The sequence below is a fragment of the Mauremys reevesii genome, linkage group 9, assembly GCF_016161935.1.
Source record: "Mauremys reevesii isolate NIE-2019 linkage group 9, ASM1616193v1, whole genome shotgun sequence".
Taxonomy (NCBI): domain Eukaryota; kingdom Metazoa; phylum Chordata; order Testudines; family Geoemydidae; genus Mauremys; species Mauremys reevesii.
The window spans coordinates 48638449-48654892 of record NC_052631.1 but is presented as its reverse complement, the minus strand read 5'-3'; the positions used below and the strand labels follow the sequence as shown (position 1 = coordinate 48654892).

Sequence of the window (16444 nt, the reverse complement as noted above, 5' to 3'; positions counted from 1 at the left end):
AAACATATTCAATTGCCTGTGATGAGTCAAGTGATGTAAACGATATTGAGCAGACAGCACTGTTTTGCAGATATGTGAACTCTGATGGGCCGCAGGAAGAACTGATTGAACTCATACCGCTAAAGGGCCAAACGCGGGGACAGGACATTTGTGAGGCTGTTTTGAGTTGTCTAAAAGCCAAAGGAATAAACACCACTCACCTGGTGTCAGTGTCTACTGATGGTGCACCCAGTATGAGAGGAGCACAGAAGGGCTTTGTGAATTTACTTCAAAAGTCGCTGGATCGAGAGCTGATGACGTTTCACTGCATCTTGCACCAAGAAGCACTGTGCGCTCAAACATTCCCCCCTGAATGTGTGGAAGTGATGAACCTCGTTATTAAGATAGTGAACAAAATAATTGCAAACGGGTTAAACCACCGACAATTTTGTTCATGGTTAGATGAAGTCGAGAGCGCATATTTGGATCTCCTGCTGCACAACAGAGTTCGGTGGCTGTCAAGGGGAGACGTGCTGAAACGCTTCGCTGCTTGTCTGGAACATGTGAAAACCTTCTTGGAAAGCAAAGGCCTCAGCTATCCCAAACTGGGAGACCTCGATTGGCTGGAAAAGTTTTATTTCATGGTGGATATGACAAGTCACTTAAACATGCTGAATAAAAATCTCCAGGGAAAGGGAAGCACGGCCCTGCAGTTGCTGGAGGATGTTCTGGCGTTTGAGCGCAAGATGACAGTGTTTGCCAGAGATGTACAGAGAGGTATGCTCTCTCACTTCCCCTCCCTGTGAGAGTTCAAAGAAGAGAACAATCACATAAATTGTGATTATTTACACCATGCAATTATGGCAATGCAAGCTGCATTTGGAGAAAGATTCAGCGAGTTCAGAAAGGAAAAAAACACTCAGTCCTTCCCTGTCACACCGCTGGACATCGACCCATCTCTGCTGAACATATCCGCATTCACAGGGATAAGTCAGCCCGATCTTGAAATTGAACTGGCCGACATAGCGGATAAAGACTTATGGGTGTCCAAGTTCAAAAGCCTGACAGCGGATCTCGAAGAAGTCGCCTGTCAGAAGGCCACTCTCGCTAAAGAGCACAAATGGAATGATATTGAAAACCTCCCCAAACCCGACAAACTTGTTTTTGAAACATGGAGTGCCATTCCCGACACGTATATGAACATGAAAAAGTATGCATTTGGAGTCCTGTCCATCTTTGGCTCAACATACTTATGCGAGCAAGTTTTCTCGAGCATGAACTTCATAAAGTCCAAATATCGCTCCCGCCTCACAAATGAGAGCCTACAGTCCTGTGTGAAGATCAAAGTCACATCTTACAGCCCCGACATAGGGAAGATCAGCATCGAGCTTCAGAAACAGAAGTCACATTAAACAGGTGAGAACACTAGCATTTAATAGGCTATTATTATTCAGAAAAAAACATTTATTTCAGACCCGGAGCTGATGTAGTTTTTTATTGTATGTTCAGGTGCTTCGGTTGATTGCTGGCCGAGAAAGAAACCCGAGGAGGATGAGAGCACACTGAAATGGACTTGTCAAAAAACATTCCTAATTTTATGTTTACTTTTTTAAAACTGCTAAGCTGCAACTATATGTTTTTTTATATTAAAGTGGGCTACGTTTTATTTTAATTTTACACAAATACGGGAAGGACTCAAAAAGGCCTGCATAGTTCAGTGTTTAATTTATTTCAAAGTAGGCCTACACATGCACACTGCACTTCTGTTTGTTGTATTCTGTTGTTGTAACAGGTAAAATTAAAAAAAAGATTAAAACTTTTAAAAGTTTATAAGCAGTGTTATGTTTTGCGGCTCCAGACTATTTTTCTTTAGTGGAAGAGGGGGCAAAATGGCTCTTTTGATAGTAAAGGTTGCCGACCCCTGGCCTAGAGTATGTCTACACTATAGTTGGGAAGACATGTTCATGTTAGCGGAGCTTGACCTACAGTTCGAAAAATAGCAGCATGGTCATTCTGTAGCCCAGGGGGTCAGGTGGGCTTGAAAACATGAGCTGGAGCATCTATATTGCTATTTCTAGTGTGCCAGCTGAAGCCCCGCTAGAATGAATCTGTGTACCAGGTCTGGGAGAATGACTGTAACTTGTGACATATCCTGAGAGAATCACAAAATTGCTGAAGATGTCACCACTCACCCATCAGACTCTCTCATATTCTTTGCTCTTCCCTAGAGCTATTCCCAGGATCAATATGGACGACCCTCTGTATGTACATTACAGAAGCTCTGAACGTCCCTGACATCCATTAAACTCCGTTTCCTCAGTCTTGAAGACAGACACTTTCAGGCAAGAATGCTCACGTAAAAATGTATTATTCTCTCCTCTCTGGACTGCAGTTCGTTTAGAAGGAATTGCCTTGCAGACAGCTGCCTTGTAGATAGCTCAAGGCTGCTGTAAAACCTATGGTTTTATACAGCTATTAGTATTTAAAAATCTGATACTCGCCTAACACTTAGTGCTGTTTTGTGAGTCACAGCTACACTAGAAATGTGTACAATACTGTAGCATAGTCAGGGCTCAGGTGTTTTTACCACTATGTGACACAAGTGATTTAAAGTTCCCTTTGCCTTGTAGCAAATACACTGCTGCTAGCAGTGCCGTAACAAGGGCGAGGCGAGTGAGGCACTTGCCTCGGGCGCCTAAATCTGAGAGGCGTGGAAAGGTCCGGGAGCTTCCCTGCCAGAATGAAAGCTGCTGCTGCCTTGGCAACAGGACGCCAGCAGGCAGCTGAGCAGCCAGCTGCTGCACGTCAGGAGGGGGAGGGGAGAGGAGGGGCACACACGTGCTTCTCAGCCGTCTCCTCCCCTCCCCCAGCACCCACCTGGAGGAGATGCCAAGGGGGCTTCCACTGGGAGACAGACAGGATCATCTGCAGACAGTGGATCTCACTCACCTGAGCAGCTTCTGGGGCTTTGGTGAGTGTTTGACCCTGTGATCCGCCCCAGTCACCACTCCTGCAAACTGGGCAAGGGGTAGCCCCATCCCCCACCCCCAGTGAGGCTACGGTGAGGGGCAGCAGGGGAGGAAGGAAGCCACATGTAATGGCAGTCCCCTCCCCCCCAGCACCCACCACCCCCTCCCAGAGCCCACACCCCCTCTCCAGCCCCCAAACTCGGTCCCAGAGCCAGCACCCAGCCCTCTGCACTCCCTCCCAGAGCCTACACCCCTCCACCCATCCTGCACCCTCACCCCGTGCCCCAGCCTGGAGCCTGCACCCAGCACCCAAACTCCCTCCCAGAGCCTGCACCTTAGACTCTTTCTCCCTCCCAGAGCCTGCACCCAGCCCTCCGCACTCCCTCCCAGAGCCTGCACCCCTCCACCTATCCCGCACCCCCAGCATTGGGACACCCCCCAGCCCAGAGCCTGCACCCAGCACCTAAACTCCATCCCAGAGCCTGCACCCCAGACTCCATCCCACAGCCCAACCTCTCAACCGTCCTACACCCCAATCCCCTGCCCCAACTCAGGGCCTGCATCCCAGATCTCCTCCCCCCACCCAAACTCCCGCAGAGCCTTAGGCAGGTGTGGGGCAGAGTTCGGGGGGTGGGTGGCTCTGAGCGTTCTGGGCACCACCAAAATTTCTACAAACCTGCCACCTCTGATACTTGGAGGGGGGATGAGGAGGCGAGCGGCGAGTCGGTGGATGGAGGGAGGCATCCATTTTCAGTATTTTAATTGTTGGTACCGCATTGATTGACTGTTGTGTGCATTAATATAGTGACCCCCTGGGTCTTTGAATGAGGCTTTATACTTGGTGGGGGGGGGGGGTGAGGAGGTGAGTGGCGAGTCAGTGGCTGGAGGGGGGGCAAATCTCCCAGGTTCAAAATCTGGGACTGTGTCTGGTCCTTTTTGCTGCTTTTCTCTGGGCTGGGGGGTGTCCCAATGCTGCAAAGAGGTTGTTCCCAAAGGAATGTGCTTGCTTCTAACCCCCTAGGCCGTCAGTATGTCTGCTCTTTTCTGGTCAGACCACTTGACAAGTTCGATTGTCCTTGGTCTGGCTCCCAGCCCCTCTCCAAGGGTTGCAGCTGGCTAGAGGTGCTGCCTTCCAGGACTTCCTCATTCACACCTCATTCTTCCAACAGGGCAATTGATTACAAAGTGGGGGGAAGATCTTATTCTACTTCTAGCAAAAAGACATTTTTCTTTTACCTTAATTATACTGCCTTATACAAAAATGTATAATGCAGAGATTTATCTACAACTGCATTGATTGACTGTTGTGTGCAGTACTATAGTGACTCCTGGGTCTTTGAATGAGGCTTTATACTTGGCGGGGGAGCGGGGGCAAGCAGGTGGGCAAGTGGCGGGTGTGCAAAGAGGCGAGCAGTGAGCCAGCAGGGGTTCTAGGGGTGGACATGGGGGTTTCTGGCAGGGGAGGGAGAAGATGAAAGGAGGCAAGTGGTGTGTGGGGAACTGACTAGGAGGGACACAACAAGCCAGCGGGGGGCTAAGGGGTGAAGAGGGGTGTGATGGTGGGGCTGAGCGGGGAGGGTGCGGGTCCTATTTTACTGCTGTGATCTGGTCACCCAATGGGTGCCGTTTCTCCCCCCCCACCTTCCTTTTCGGCCCACAGCTGTTTTGCGGGCGCCGCTGGGGAAGGAGGGTTTGTTTCCGTGGGGCCGGGTCATGCTTGGGATGTGTGTGTGTTTCGGGGGGCAGTGGGTGGGCAATTTTATATTCTTTCCTCAGGCGCAAAAATAGCTAGTTACGGCTCTGGCTGCTAGCATTGGTGCAGTTGCCTCCTTGCTGGAAGTATGCATAGAATTTTTTTTAGTGTAGACAAGTCCTTAGAGATTTCTTCTGTCCTACACTTCTTAGGAGCACAGGATGCAAGTAAATTGAAAATTCAACTGACAGCCATTACGCTAACAGATTGCCATTGTTCAGTTATTTCCCTCCAGCATAATCTTTATGTGAATAGAGCTGCCAGTGTGTTTTATAGAATAACCTTTTATATTGTTAATATCCACAACTATTTTTCCCTTCAAAAGTGATTCATGCCTTGTTGCAGATAGAAAAGATATAAAGCATTATTCTATAATCACACAAGAAGCCCTATTCATTCACATTTGATGCTGTGAAACTAACTCTTTATCTTCTGGGTCAGAGTTGATTTCATGGCAGCCGTTATCCAAAGTCTGTCCTAGTACATCTGATCTGTGGGTTGTGCTAGGGGCACAATTAGAACAAAACTTTGGGCTTGAAAGAGTGAAATAAGTATGTTTCTTCTGGGAGTGCTCAATCTTTCCAGTGTTACTATTCATATATAGTGGGTGTTAGTCACCAGCCTCTAATCACGAGAAAAGCCTGTTTAAACTAAGTTTGAGACCAGATTCCCAAATCTGATAATAGAAAGACTCCCCTTTTAGACCTCCTCTTGATTAGGATTTAAAATGTGATGTTAGATCATGTTTGCTAGCTCAGTCTAACATGTTCTAAAACCGTAGTCACGACAAAGCAAGTGGTAGTGTAGCACAGTGGTTCTCAACCAGGGAGACACATACCCCTGGGGGTACACAGAGATCTTCCGGGGGGGGGGGGTACATCAACTCATCTAGATATTTGTCTAGTTTTACAACAGGCTACATAAAAAGCACTAGCAAAGTCAGTACAAACTAAAATTTCATACAAACAATGACATGTTTATACTGCTCTATATACTATATACTGTAAGTACAATATTTATATTCCAATTGATTTATTTTATAATTATATAGTAAAAATGAGAAAGTCAGCCATTTTTCAGTAACAGTATGGCTGTGACACTTTTTTGTATTTTTATGTCTGATTTTGTAAGCAAGTAGATTTTAAGTGAGGTGAAACTTGGGGGTACACAAGACAAATCAGACTCCTGAAAGAGGTACAGTAGTCTGGAAAGTTTGAGAGCCACTGGTGTAGCACATACTAAGCTAGCCAAGTTAAAGCCAACGGGCATGGGGAGGTGTGCGGTGGCAGCAGTGAGAAAAGGACTTCCTGCAGTAACTTTAAAAGTTATTTATTTTTGTCATTGGTGGCAAGCCCCAAGTACTCCTTTACCTGATAATTCTTGAAGAGTCTAGTACATTTTCAGATTCAGTAAAATAAGTAAATAGTAAGAATTAGTAACTGGCAAGGTGCAGCATGTTAGTATAATTAAAAGATGTCAGGAATTCTTTGATATAGCAGCAAAGGAGATTAATGTGCTTTTGGGCTTCCTGAGCAGAGACGTCCTATCATGGAAGCAGGAGGTAATAATCCTCCTCTATCAGTTCTGATGAGTCTGTATCTGGACTGTGTTGGTTCCTGAACATGTTAGTACCAGAAAGATATTGACAATTTGGAAAGAGTTCAGAGAAAAGCAACAAACAGGGCTAGGGGGATTGGCTTATATTGAAACAAAAAGAGCGTTGGTATAAGTACATCACTCAGGGGTGTGGAAAATCCCTCTCGGGGTGATGGAGTTTCTACTCTGATGGGTGAAGCTCTCCCGTGGGCATAGGTAGTGTCTTTGCTGCAGAGTTGTAAGTGTAGACAAGCTCTCAGGATGGACATAATCATCTTTTAGTACTGATGAGAAGTGCAGTAAGGAAAGTAACTGAAATACTTCCCTGATGGATTGTATTTTCTAAATGGACAATTTACCCTAATTCTCAATTACTGAGGGACAGTCTTCAGGCATTGATATATTTTGCTTTCCACAACCAACTCTCTGTACAACTTTTCATGAGTGATGTACTCAAATACTTGGATGCTAATATCTAAACTGTATTCCTAAATGTATTCACCTAAATTTGGGATATTGCTGATTATGTACCATATGACTTTTAAAAACAAACTTTGTATTTATTGATAATCCAAGCACTATACCCAGATGTACAGACATTATTTCCTCAACCTGTGTATTATATAATTTTAACATTAGCTTTAAAATTTGAGAGAAGAGGATAAAAATTGAAAAGATAAAATTTAGGCTGAATGTCAGGAAAAATGTGTTGACACTAAGTTGTCTTAGAGCGTGGAATAATATTTCTAGGGCAGTGGTGGAGGCTCCATTGCTTGGGACATTTAAAATTAGATCGGAGGGGCACGGGACCGAATGAGTTGCTACTGAGGGAACACACACTAGAAGAGTTAACTCTCAGAAGCCAGATCAGAAGAGAACCCTAGTCACTATCATAGGATGGGCTCCTACGTGCTAGTTTTGGCTCCACTGCGATCCACAGAATTCCCTCAAACCCTGTAGGCATCTGAACTGACTCAGCACCTGGATTGTCAGGGTATCAGTTCCCTTGGTGTCTTTATTTTTTCTTTGGGGCATGCATGCGTTTGTGTAGGTGTCTATCTCTGCCTAAGCCCCAGGGCAATTCACAAAGCTGGGGGAGATAGGCATTCGTCTGCCTAACTTGTGGGTGGGGCCCAAGTTGGTCAGGCGCTCAGAAGCCATCCACTGAATCAGAGCCCCTTCAGAATCTGGCTGCTAGAGGAGCTGGTGGTGGTGCCAGTGCCCACCTTATAATGTTTAGCCAGTGATTAGAGTACTTACCTGGGATTGGGAGACCCTGGTTCAATTCCCCCTCGTTGTCTGAGGGGTAGGAAAGATTTGAACAGGAGTTTCCCACTTCTCAGGCAAGGCTCTAACTACTGAGCTATGGGATAGTCTTAGGTGGGGCTCCTTTGGTCTCTCCTGTTGAAGCTGTTTCGCTGCAGATAAGGAATTAAATAATTGCTTGGGGAGGGGACTGGACCCAGGGTCTCTCACATCCCAGGTGTGTCCCCTAAACACTGGACTGCCGAGCCATTCTCTCTCGCTCTGTTCTGGCCCAATAGCTAAGTATTTATCCACAGTGGAACAACAGCAGCAGGAGAGACCAAGGGAGCCTCCCGCCCCCCATCAAGCTATCCCATAGCTGTGTGGTTAGAGCACTCTTCTGAGAGGTGTAGGAGACCCTGGTTAAAATTCTCCCCCCACTTCTGCCTGAGGAATTGAACCTGAATCTCCCACACCCCAGGCCAGTGCGCTAACCACAGGGCTAAAAAGTGTAAGGTGAGTGCTGCTACTTCCTCCTCCTCTAGCAGTTTTGCGTGGTGTGAGGCAGGCACTTAACTCATTCCTGCAAGAAACGTGTTGGGTGTCCAAGCCAGCCGACTCCACGAGAGGGGTTCCCAGTTGTAAGTTGCAAGCAGAGAGAGGCACCTCTCTATGGGGCCCAGACTTAGGAGCCTACCTCTGTGAGAGGGCCAGGGGTTAGGACACCCTGGTCTAGTCCACATCTCCCATTCATTAGTTTAGGTGGCTCTCTGCCTATTGTGCTGGCTTTTGTGGATTGCATTCTAAGGCTCCTGTCTCTCCCCATTCATTGCATAGGGACCCTAGGGACCTAACTCCGGCTTTGTGGATCACAGTGTTGTTCCTGGGATTTTCTAGATGCCTAAAGGTTAGGTGTTGCAATGCCCTATTCAAGGGAGAAACCCAGGCATGGAGCAGGTCTGTCGCACGGAGAGATTGGAGAACTGGCTACTAACTTCCTTTTTGCATCACGTGCTGGGAATGGAAAGAGTTTTGGGCCCTATATATAGCACAGACAGTCCCACCTCTGTCAGTGCTGGAGAGGATGCGCAATCCCAAGGATCAGAGATACTTAGACCTGGTGAAGACATACAAGTATGTGCTTTCCTTTGAAAAAAACAACAACGTCATACATAACTCTTTTAAAAAGATGACTTTGGAGACTTTGCTCACTGTGGCCGGCTTCAGCAAAGCACTGAAACACACGCATCAATGGCACTGAGTCCCATGCTTAACATTCAGAGCTTTGCTGAATTGGGGAATTGCATTCTATGTAATTTGGAGTGTTTCTGTTGGTGTGGAAAGAAAGTACCCCGAGGTTTAAAAAATGACTGCTCTTTATCCCAGGGCATCCTGAATCATTGCTGTGACTGATGACACACCCCATACCTATGATCATCCCCCTAAGTGCCCCTCCCAAGCCCTGGGGTGCTTAGGGGCCACTGCCAGCTGGCATAGATTATAGCAGCCCAGGACGGGTATAGAATTGGCAACAGAACTGGGGAGCTGTGGCTGAATCTTTTGCAGCCCTGCCCAGCTGTGCCTGGCAGTTTGTAGGTGCAGGATGGAATGTTCAGCAGACAGGTGCCTACATGTTACAGACACTGATATTACAAGGTGGGTGGTTTGCAGATGTGGATTTCAAGTGTGTAATCATTGTGATGTTTTACACAGTCCTGAGAATGAATATGAACAGTGTCCCAACTACACATTCATAGAAGTGTAGGGCTGGGACCTCAAGAGGTCATCTGGCTCATCCCTCTACACTGAACAGGACCGAATATACATAGACCATCCCTGACAACTGTTTGTCCAAACTGTCCTTAAAAGCTTCCATGGCAAACAACAGTGTTGTTTCTAGTAATTTTATTAAATGGTGTGAATTTTCTGATTGCACATATTTAACAAACCGGGCATGCCTATCAGATGTTAATATTCAAAATAATTGGACAGATATGCTGTTTTTTGTTGTTTTTTGTGTGGGGGAGAGGGGGGCAGGGTGAATGTACTTTGTCTAAGTATTGAATAAATGGCAACAATATCTAAATATTTCTTTGTTCTCAGTCTGTTTGGGGCTTTCATTTTTCCATAACAGCCACTTTCCATACTTTTGAACCATCCTTCTAGAGTTGGACTATTTTTCTTTTTCCAGTGAGAGGCTATTGGGAGTTTTGTCTGCTAGTAGCTGCAAAAGATTAATGATGCATTTCCTATCGAGTGACCTTTTCCACTAGGAAGCCCTAGGACTATTACCAAAGGATCATTTGATAATAATTACTCCAATATTTTGTGATATTTGGCTACTAATTACACCCCAGTATTCTTTAATGACTGGACATGTTTATATATGCATAAAATTTCCCCTTTCACCACAATTTCTCCAACATTTATCACCATTCAATCTAGATATATATATTAACCAGACTGGTGTGAGGTACCACTGAAGCCGTATCATAAAGAAACTTTATTTTATTGTACTACAGACTGAAATTGCTGGTCTTGGTCCAGATCAAACCCTGTGCTGGGGTAACTTGTCTATCCAAGTTATTTTTCAAGTATCAAATAGGGACTTTTTTTTTTTTTTTTTGGAAAGTTTTCTGTAAAGATTAATATAAATTTAGTTATTTTTTGGTTTCTTAATTAACCAGACACCGGTTACTTCCATTAAAGTTAGCTTTTCTAGACAGCTGAAAAACATAATCTCTGACTTGAAAGTATTGGTACCAGGGAGAGTAGGCCAGTTAGTCAGTTTTGATCTCTAAATAAGTTAGAAAAGGTTCTTTGCCGAATAGCTGGCCAGCCATGTGTATTCGATGGCTTCCCACTCTTTAAATTCTCTGGTTCGTGATTTAGATTGAGGTCTGGATTGTTTGCAAAAGTTGTAATTGGTGGGGAAAGTAACTATTTTCCTTTTAGTACTATCCCAAAGCCATAGAGTAGCCTTTGCTAAACAATATATATATATATATATATATATATATATATATATACACACACACACTTCTGGAGGGTGTACTTTTTTTTTTTAATTAATCCATAGTAGCCTAGCAGTGTTTACAGTGCTACTATTTTCAGTTCACTAAAGACCCAGTGTTGGGCTGGGTTAGAGCACTCCCAATCTGCTTCTGCTTTGAGCTGGTTGGCTTGATAGAACTATACAATATTTGGAACAGCTAGTCCACCCTGTTTAGTGGCTCTTAAGAAAGTATGAGCACTCACTGTTGGTCTTCTCTTATTCCCTATAAAGTCTACATCATCTGTATTCCTGCTAGGGTTTTATCTGAGATAATTACAGGAAGATTTTGAAACAAGAAAGATATCCTTGGCAAAATGTTCATTATGACTGTGGCTGTTCATCCCAACCAAGAAATTGCATACTCCCCCGGCACTCTAGATCTTTTGACATTTGCTGAAATAATGGTTTGGCATTTAAATAATACTGCTTTTCTAGTTTGTTTGAGATTGGAATTCCTAGGTATGCTGTAGGATTTGTTGCCCATTTGTACCAAAATGTTTTCTGAAGGAATGACTTCTCAAAGGCTGGCAAATTTATAGCTAGCATTTTGGATTTGGCTTAATTTACTTTAAATCCAGATGCTTTCCCAAAGCCATGGATATTTTCAGATACTAATTTTAGGGAAATATTTGGTTTAGATAAAGAGTATTACATCACCTGCATATAAAGCTATTTTCTGATGAGTTCCTGCAAGTCTTATTCCTGTTTTGGATTAATTGTTCCTCATCCTCTGTGCAAAAAGCTCCAGGGCCCGTGCAAAAAGTAAAGGAGCCAGTAGACATCCCTGCCTAGTCCCTCTGTGTAATTCAGACAGGGGAGATGTAACCCTATTAAATGGCACAGCTGCTTTTGGATTGGTATAGAGGGGCTGTTGTCCATTTAAGGAACTGGGGGACAGGACTTGAAAGAGAAAGTTCCACTCTATTCTATCAAAAGCTTTCTCTGCATCAAGTGATGATAAAAGCAATTGATCTTTTTTTAAATATGGAATTATGAATGATTTCAAGTACTCTCCAAATATTGGCTGACATTTGTCTAGTCTTAATGAATGCAGTTTGATCTGAGTTTATAGAAACTGTGTATATGGACTTCAGTCCATACTAGTATTTTTGTTAAAATCTTGCAGTGATATGGGCCTATAAGAGCTGCATATGGTAAGATCTTTTCCAGTTTTAGGGAGAACAGCCACAGTAGCTGGAAAGCCAGAGGGTCCTGGAGTTTTACTACTTTTCATATTTGTTATTGCCCCTAGGATTTCTTCTTCTGTTATTTCTGTATCTAAAGTTTCTTTTTCAGTTTTGCTTATACTTGACAAGCCTGCTACTGCCAGATATTTTTGAATAATTTCATAGCTTGGAGTAGCTGAGGTATAGTGGTTTTGATAATAAGGACTAAGGAGCAAAACTATAACTATCCTTTGCTGATTGTTTTTAATTGGTGGAATAATACATTGCTCTTGAATCTCTTTAAACTTTTCAGACAGCATCTTATCACACTGATTTCCTTTTTCATAAAATACCTGTTTTGAATATCTAAGGGCCTTTTCAGTGGCGTATGTCAGTGGTTCTCAACCAGGGGTACACAGAGGTCTTCCGGGGGTACATCAAGTCATCTAGATATTTGTGTAGTTTTACAACAGGCTACATAAAAAACAGTAGTGAAGTCAAATTATGAAACTAAAATTTCATACAGACAAAATGAGAAAGTAAGCAGTTTTTCAGTAAAAGTGTGCTGTGACACTTTTATGGTTTTTTGTCTGATTTTTGTAAGCAAGTAGTTTTTAAGTGAGGTGAAACTTGGGATATACAAGACAAATCAGACTCCTGAATGGTGAACAGTAGTCTGTAAAGGTTGAGAACCACTGTGATATATCATCAATATATTCAGTTTTCCCCTAATATTAGTTAATTGTTGATATACTTTTTTTGAGCCTGTGTTTTTATGAATGTCTTGTAACCTTTTTATCTCCTGTTGTAGTTCTATTTTGTCTTCTTTAGCTCTCTTTTTTCAACTGAGAGCCTCTACTTATCAGCTGTCCCCTCAATACCACTTTACCTGCCTCTGTATTTATTGACTGTATCATTTATTGGAAAGTACTGAACAATGTCCTCTTTAATTGCTTTATCTTGAACAAGCAACCAGTTCATTTTCCAAACAAGTGATCTTTGGGACCCATCTCAGCTATCAAATATTACTATCAAAGGTGCATGATCTGACCATATGATGGTGCCAATTTCTGCTGATCTTGTCTCCTTCATTAAGGATTTAGAGATTACCATTGGATCTATTGTGGTATATTAACTGATGAGGGTGTGAATAAAATGTGTAATCCGATTCCCCTGGATGCATTTCTGTCCAGCAATCTGAGAAGTCGATACTGTACCTGCTTCCCTGTACCTGCTTCCCTGTCCACCTTTGTTTTTTTATTCTGATCTGTCCCAGTAAGGACTTGGTGTATTACTAAAGTCTTCTCCAAGTATAACTGACCTTTCCTCAAAGCTTTGCTGTATTTTAAAGAAATACTTAAAAAAGTTTTTTGCTTTTGGTTGGAAGATGCATTGAGCCCATTGTTGTTATAATCCAGCAATTGTGCGCTTCAGTAAAATAAACCATTCCTCCTTATCATTAAATTGATCTTTAATCTGAAAAGATATGTGTTAAGCAAATATTATGACCACACCTCTTAACTTTTCTTTGGCTGAAGCAAAAAATGTCTGCTGAAACCAGTTACCTTTCATGTCCATAATTTGCCCCTCCTGAAAATGAGTTTCTTGAAATAAATAATCTGAGTGAGGGTTTTAAAGTTCTGTCACAGCTTTGTTCCTTGTGATGACATTATTTAGTCCTTTGATGTTCAAATATATTACTTTAAAAGGAAAAGCCATTCAGAATAACTATTTAGCTTATTGAAAAACTTGAAATTATTGTGATTCTTTAGCTGTTTGATGGCATGAACTCCTATGTGGCCAATGTGTCTCTTCTTTCTAATTGTGTTAGATTCACAATTGTGTGCCTGAATATGGCTTGGTTTCTGTTTGTGAACTTCCCTACGTATTTCTTGTAATAATTCCTCCCCTACCTAACCAGTTCCCTCCCCTCTCCTGCATTCCCCTTAGTTTAAATAAAAAAACAAAAACACCAACATAGCATATAAACCAGTTATAACAGTATAAGAATTGCCATACTGGGTCAGAGCAATGGTCCATCTAACCCAATAACCTGTCTCCAACAGTGGGCAGAACCAGCGCTTCCAGGAAGTATACAGAACAGGGCAATTGGAGTGATCCATCCCTGTCTTCCCCTCCTGGCTTCTGGCAGTCAGAGGTTTAATCGCATCCCTGACCATCTTGGCTGATAGCTGCTGATGGACCTATCCTTTGTGAATTTATCTAGTTCTTTTCTGAACCCAGTTATACTTTTGGCCACAACAACATCCCATGGCAATGAGTCCCACAGGTTGACTGCACTTTTTGTGAAAAAGTAGTTTGTTTTGTTTGCAGGGCGTTGGAGCGGAGCCGAGAGCTGGAGCATGGAGCAGCTTTGGAGCAGTGGAGCTGCAGGTTTTTGCCTGGAGCTGGAGCACAGCTCCAAAGCCCTGCTTGTTTGTATTAAATATGTTACATACTTATTTCATTGGGAAAAAAACAGGAGTACTTGTGGCACCTTAAAGACTAACAAATTTATTTAAGCATGAGCTTTCGTGAGCTACAGGTGCCACAAGTACTCCTGTTTTTTTTGCGGATACAGACTAACACGGCTGCTACTCTGAAACCTATTATTTCATTGGGTGACCCTTGGTTTTTGTATTGTGGGAAAGGGTAAATAACACTTCTCTAGTCACTTTTTCCACACCGTTCATAGTTGTAAAGACTTTTATTATTATTCCTCCTTAGTCATCCCTTTTCTAAGATGAACAGCCCTAATCTTTTTAGTCTCTCATCATATGGAAGCCATTCCATACCTTTCATCATCTTTGTTGACCTTCTCTAAACCTCTTCCAGTTTCACTATATCCTTTTTGAGGTGCGGTGACCAGAACTGAACACAGTATTAAATGTTTGTGTGCGCACCATAGATTTATATAGTGGCATTATATTTTCTTTCTTATTGTCTGTCCCTTTCCTAACAGCTCCTAACATTTTAATTTTATTGTGCTGAATGCAGCATGTATGTTTACTTGCCTTGTGGGCAGTTGGCATACATGAGAATTCGGTGTAAGCAACACATGGCCATCAGAGACCGAGTATAGGCTCTTGATACCAGAGTGGCTGAACTGGAGGAGCTAAGGAATACATACAAAGATATATAGAGGAGACTTTGAGGGACCCACCCCCAGTCTGACAGCCTCTGTGCTTTTGAAGAGGATGAAAGTCTTGGGTTATGGAGAACATGAATCTGGAGTGGAGGGAAATGATTGCATAGTTGGGACCCTCTGTTCTGATGATGGCATGGTATCCTCTTGCACTGAGAGACCCTTCCAGGGAAGGGGACCCCAGTTTTTAGGAAGAGACAGGTGGGGGATTTGGTTATTAGAAATATAGATAGCTGGGTTTGTGATGATCAGGAGAACTGCATGGTGACTTGCCTGCTAGGTGCAAAGGTTGCAGATCTCTCAAGACATCTAGACAGACTTATGTGCAGTGCTGGGGAGGAGCCAGTGGCCATGGTACACCTACGTATCAATGACATAGGGAAATATAGGAGAGAGGTTCTGAAGGCCAAATTTAGGCTGCTAGGTAAGACAATAAAGTCCAGGACCTTCATGGTAGCATTCTCTGAATGCTTCCAGTTACACGCACAGGTCCCTGTTAGACAGATGGGACATCAGATCTTGACACATGGATGAGATGATGATATTGGGAGGAGGGATTTAGGTTTATCAGAATCTTTTGGAAATGGAGGAGCCTGTACAGGAAAGATGGGCTCCACCTAAACCAAAACAGATCCAGATTGCTGGCATGTAAAATTAAAAAGGTCATAGAGGAATTTTTAAACTAAGGGCTGGGGGAAAGCTAACAGGTGCAGAGAAGCACCCCAGTTAAGATAGAGACATCCCTTATGGAAGGATTTATTAAAGAGGATTCCCTATATCCCAGTAAAGAGGAGAGGGCAGAAGTTGATCAAGTACAAACTGAAGAGAAACTGTCAAATGAAAAAGCATCCCATTCAATTACATCACATGGAGGCAGACAACCAAATACTGACAATTTATTATAAGTGTTTGTATACAAATGCTAGAAGTCTAAATGTTATGATGGATGAACTTGAGTGCTTGATATTAAATGAGGGTATTGATATAATAGGCATCAGAGAAACTTGGTGGAATGATAATCAATGGGACACGGTAATACCAAGATACAAAATATATAGGAATGACAGAGTAGATTGCACTGGTGGGGGAGTGGCACTGTATGAGAAAGAAAGCATAGTAGTAAAATGTAGTAAAAATCTTAAATGAATCAGACTGCTATAGAATCTCTATGGATAGAAATTCCATGTTTCAGTAATAAGAGTACAGCAGCAGGCGTATACTGCCTCTACCTGACTAGGATGGTGACAGTAACTGTGAAATGCTCAGGGAGAGTAGAGAGGTTACAAAAAAACAGAAAACCCAGTAATAATGGGGGTTTCAACTATCGCCTTATTGACTGGTGTGACGGTGCTGCCTGTGGGAGCCAGCTGAGGTCACTCAATTAGGGTGAACTGCAAACAAAATGGGGCAGACAAACCCCAGAAGCTGGTGGTTATTCCAATACTTGGTAAATCTAAGTCAGCACAGAAAAGCTTCTACAGTACCTCACTGGTTACTTAGAAGTTCAAACACCGCAGTTCCTTTAAAGTGCCCAGC

General features: G+C 43.2%; 1 protein-coding gene across 4 annotated transcripts in view; it reads left to right on the top strand.

Annotated features, from left to right (window-relative positions):
- Positions 1-16444, top strand: part of PPP2R3A (protein phosphatase 2 regulatory subunit B''alpha) — a 148608-nt gene that overhangs the window by 22698 nt on the left and 109466 nt on the right. Inside the window, exon 1 of one of the 4 annotated variants that reach the window (XM_039489860.1) lies at positions 2772-2950. The exons of 2 other annotated variants lie outside the window; for them this stretch is intronic. The gene's annotated coding sequence lies outside the window, so the exon portion shown is untranslated. Of the gene's footprint in view, positions 1-2771; positions 2951-16444 lie in introns of those variants that run through there. One more of the 4 variants, XM_039489857.1, reaches the window with a different exon arrangement.